Below are 4,840 nucleotides of genomic sequence, written 5' to 3'. Positions count from 1 at the left end.
GGAGACAGAAGAGACACAGGTTCAATCCCTGGGTTGGGAAGATCCCCTGGAGAAGGGCATGGCAATCCACTCCAGTATTTTTGCCTGGAGAATCCCAAGGACAGAGGAGCCAGGCAGGCTACAGTCCACAGGGTCGCAAAGAGTTGGACATGACTGAAGCAATTTAGCATGTCCTTGCCTGCCATCATGTGAATACTTAGCCTTCCTTGTGTGGTTCTGAAAAAGGGTGCCCTGAGTGAAACTGGGATACGCATGTCCCTGGGGAGTGGACTCTGTCCTTCCCTGGCCAAGTCTGGGTCCAGCTGATGGCTTGGCCTGGGCTCAGTGCCTCAGAGGTTTCATGCACCAGGCAGTCAGCGGCTAAGCACCAAAGGGTCTGAGCCCAGAATCAAAAGGCACCAGCTCCAGGGCTCACAGTGGGGGTTCTCAGAGTGCACTGGCAGACCAGCTGGTGAGCTGGGTAGTCCCAACAGCTCAGTGCTCGCCTCTGGAGTCTGCAAGAATAAGATGACAGGGTGTCCACAGGGCTGCTCAGACTGGTCCACTCCTCCGCAGTCCTTCCTGCCAGTCACCACCCTGATCCCCTCCTGGCATAGCTGATGCCCAAAAACCTGAGCCCAGCTCAGAGCAGTCTGCCTTAGAACCTGCACCCGCGTGCCTGAGAGCCCCCACACTGGAGCTGATGATGGACTAGGACGTTTTATCTTTTCTTCTGAGTTTGTTTTCCCCGTTTGCTTTTGAATGGTAACTTTGCTGACTGCATCTCTCCTGATCTCATTTAAGTCCATTCCTTTGGGGCCATTAGCTTGGCCATCAATTTCTTCCAGGGTAGGAACCATGTCTTGCCCTGCTCCCTCTTTTCTTCCTCTTCTGTCACTGGCTTATTCCCCCAGTGCTTGAAGGGCCCTGTAATCATGCTCATGTGTGCATCTAATATACAGAAAACTCGAGAGAAGCAAGAAAATGCACCAAAATAGTAATAGTGGTTGTTTTTTTTTTAATAAAGGAATTTTGTGTGATTTATGTTTTTCCTTTTCATACTTTGCTGCATATTCAAATTTCCTCTAAAGTAGTATTTATTACTTCCATTTTGATGCTTGTATTAATTTTATAATAAGAAAGAGATTTTTAAAAATTACTGAAAAGTAACAGAACAATTTGTATTCTGAGGTGATGCTGTCCAGCTTGATAGAGCATCGATGTGTTTCAATTTTTTCTCTGTTAGAAAAGAGTTTCATTATTGAATAGGAAGGTAAAGGGAAATAATTTAAAAACAGCAACACACACCTCCCCTCCCATCTTTGTATTCTATCAGAAAGTGAAGGTGAAAGTGAAGTCGCTCAGTCGTGTCTGACTCTTTGCGACCCCATGGACTGTAGTCTATCAGGCTCCTCCGTCCATGGGATTTTCCAGGCAATAGTACCGGAGTGGGTTGCCATTTCCTTTTCCAGGAGATCTTCCCGACCCAGAGATTGAACCCGGGTCTCCCTCATTGTAGACAGACGCTTTATCGTCTGAGCCACCACAATGTAAAACCAGGTGGATTTATCAAGGTACCTCCTGGAGACACCCTTTGAATAAAGATTCAAGAATTGCACCTGAAGAATATGCATTTCCCCCAGCATCCTCGGAAGCTTATTTGACTCTAGCACTGCAATCTGACAAGTGTTTAAAATCTTGTCTCAATTGTTGACTGTAAGCAAGTCATTTAACTTTTCTCATCTGCAAAGTGGGAATGATGACACTTTTTTGGCCAGGCTGTTGTGAGGCTAATGATCTTGTAAGTAACACATTCTGTCTGGTCCTGATACACAGTAGAAGCTCAACTATTGTGATGGTTTTTCTCTGACTCTCTGGAGACAGGCCCCAGAAGCAGAGAGTTCAGCATAGCTTGCTTCTCTGTTTCTCCTGCTCTGGTGAGGCTGACCCTCCAGGGTAGCTTCCACAGCTGCTGGGGGAGGCGCCTGGATATTTTGTGTCCTAAATGTCACAAGGAGGTCTGAAGCTGCCTGTAAAGAGGCCAAGGGAGGGCAGTCAGAGTGAGGGAAAAGGAAAGGTATGCAATAGCAATTATATAACTATAAAAGACAGGACAAGGACATATTTTTCTCTTTTCCTTTCTTAGCTGATTTAAAAAGCAATTGTATAAAATCATATGTTTATAATGTTTTGTAGAGTGTGTAACACATTGAAAAATACATATGGCCAATAACTACAAAAAAGGTGGGTGGTAGCAAGCTGCTAAGGAAATAACTACAGATAGTAAAGTAATAATTATAGTAATGCATTGTTGGGTCTATAATGTTAGTATATGTAATATATATGACAATAATAGCACACAAAAGAAGAAGAGAGACTAGAACTGTGGTGTATCATTTTTACATATTACTGGAATTTGACTAGTGTAAATCTGAAGCTGATTCTGATGTTAGCATGTGCATGGTAAATCTTAGAGCCATCACTAAAAAACCAAAGGGAAAAAACCCTTAAAGATATACTGAAAAAATTATCAAAGAAACTGAAATACTAACCAGAAAATACTCATTTAATACAAAGAAAGCAGTAGAAGAGGAATAGAGGAACAACAATAAAAAACACATGATATATACAGAAAACAAAAAGTAAAATGGCAGATGTCAATCCAAATATATAAATAATCCAAATATTAACATATTAATTAATCCAAATATTAAATGTGAATGATTTAAGTAATCTTATAAATAGGCAGGTGGATAAAGGAACGTCCCTTGAAGCTCAGCTGGTAAACAATCCACCTGCAATGCAGGATTTCTGGGTCGGGAAGATGCCCTGGAGAAGGGATAGGCTTCCCACTCCAGTATTCTTGGGCTTCCCTGATGACTCAGACAGTAAAGAGTCTACCTGCAGCAGGAGACCTGGGTTTGATCCCTGGGTTGGGAAGATCCCCTGGAAGGGGGCATGGCAACCCACTCCAGTATTCTTGCCTGGAGAATCGCCATGGACAGAGGAGCCTGGCGGGCTGTAGTCCATGGGGTTGCAAAGAGTCAGACACGACTGAGTGGCTAATCGCAGCACAGCACATGGTAGCTCTGGGCTTCTTTGTAGCTCAACTGGTGAAAAATCCACCTGCAATGCAGGAGACCCCAGTTCAACTCCTGGGTTGGGAAGATCCCCTGGAGAAGGGAAAGGCTACCCATTACAGTATTCTTGGGCTTCTCTGGTGGCTCAAACAGTAAAGAATCCTCCTACAATGTGGGAGACCTGGGTTTGATCCCTGGGTTGGGAAGATTCCCTGGAAAAGGGCATGGAAACCCACTTCAGTGTTCTTGCCTTGGGGAATCCCCGTGGACAGAGGAACCTGGCAGGTTACAGTCCATGAGGCCACAAACAGTTGGACACGACTGAGCAGCTAAGCACAGCACAGAGGAAGCACTCTTTAAAGACGCAAGTGGAATGAAAATAGAAGGATGGAAAGAGATTTATTTCTTGTAAGAACTGAAGAAAGCTGAGGTGGCTATACTGACAACAGATAAAATACACTTTAACACAGAAAAATTACTAGAGACAAAGAGGGACATTTTATAGTGATAAAAGAGTCAACCCTCTGGGAAGAGATATAATAATTATAAGCAAAGTGTAGTGTAGTGAAGCTGCTCAGTCATGTCCGGCTCTTTGTGACCCCATGGACTGTAGCCTGCCAGGCTCCTCCGTCCATGGGATTTTCCAGGCAAGAGTACTGGAGTAGGTTGTCATTTCCTTCTCCAGGGGATCTTCCCAACCCAGGGATCGAACCCAGGTCTCCTGCATTATAGGCAGATGCTTTTACCATCTGAGCCACCTGGGAAGTCACAATTATAAGCATATATGCACCTAATAACAGAGGACCAAAATACAGAAAGCAAAACTGACTGAAATAAAGAGAGGAATTAAACATAATAGTTGGAGATTTCAATAATCCACTTTCAATAATGGAGGAAATAGACATAAGATTAATAAGGACAACAGATACGTGAAAAGATGCTCAACATCACAAATCACTAGGGAAAAGTAAATCAAAACCATAATGAGATTGCCTCATGCCTGTTAGAATGGTTAGCATCAAAAAGGCAAAAAATAATAAATGTGGAGAAAAGGAAACCTTTGTGTACTCTTGCTAGAAATGTAAATTGGTGAAACTATCATAGAAAATAGTATGGAGCATTCTAAAATAATTGAAAATAGAACTATCATATGATATGGCAATTCTACCTCTGGAATAAATTCAAAGAAAGCAAAACCCTATGTGGAAAATATTTCTGCACCCTCAAGTTCATAGCAGCATTATTTACTGTAGTCAAGATGTGGAAACAATCTAAGTGTCCATCAATGGATAAGTAGATAAAGAAATTGTGCTATATGTATATGATGAAATATTATTTAGTCAAAATAAGGAAATATTGCCATTTGAGACAATATGGATGGAGCTTCAGGGTCATTATGACTTCTTAAGTGAAATAAATCAAACAGAGAAAGACAAAGACTAAATGACCTCACCTATATGTGGAATCTAAAACAACAACAACACAAAGCTCAGACAAAGATGTCAGATTTGTGATTATCAAAGGTGTGGAGTTGGAGAAAAGGGGAATTTGAGGAAGGTGGTCAGAGGCACAAACTTCCATCTATAAAATAAGTGAATACTAGGGCTATAATGTATAACATGATGACTATAGTTAACACTGTTGTATAATATTTATGAAAGTGAAGAGGGTAAATCCTAAGAGTCCTCATCACAAGGAAAAAAATATTTGTATCTATGTGAGATGATGGATGTTAACTCAACTTACTGTGTTAATCATTATATGATGCATATAAGTCAAAT

General features: G+C 41.8%; 1 non-coding gene across 1 annotated transcript; it reads right to left on the bottom strand.

The window, feature by feature from the left end:
• Positions 1–3,750: 3,750 nt before the first annotated feature.
• Positions 3,751–3,823, bottom strand: TRNAY-AUA (transfer RNA tyrosine (anticodon AUA)). Its single transcript has one exon. It is a non-coding gene; the product is annotated as a tRNA-Tyr (tRNA).
• Positions 3,824–4,840: the final 1,017 nt, after the last annotated feature.

The sequence above is a fragment of the Dama dama genome, chromosome 33, assembly GCF_033118175.1.
Source record: "Dama dama isolate Ldn47 chromosome 33, ASM3311817v1, whole genome shotgun sequence".
In the NCBI taxonomy this organism is placed as follows: Eukaryota; Metazoa; Chordata; class Mammalia; order Artiodactyla; family Cervidae; genus Dama; species Dama dama.
This window is presented reverse-complemented; position numbering and strand designations above follow the sequence as displayed.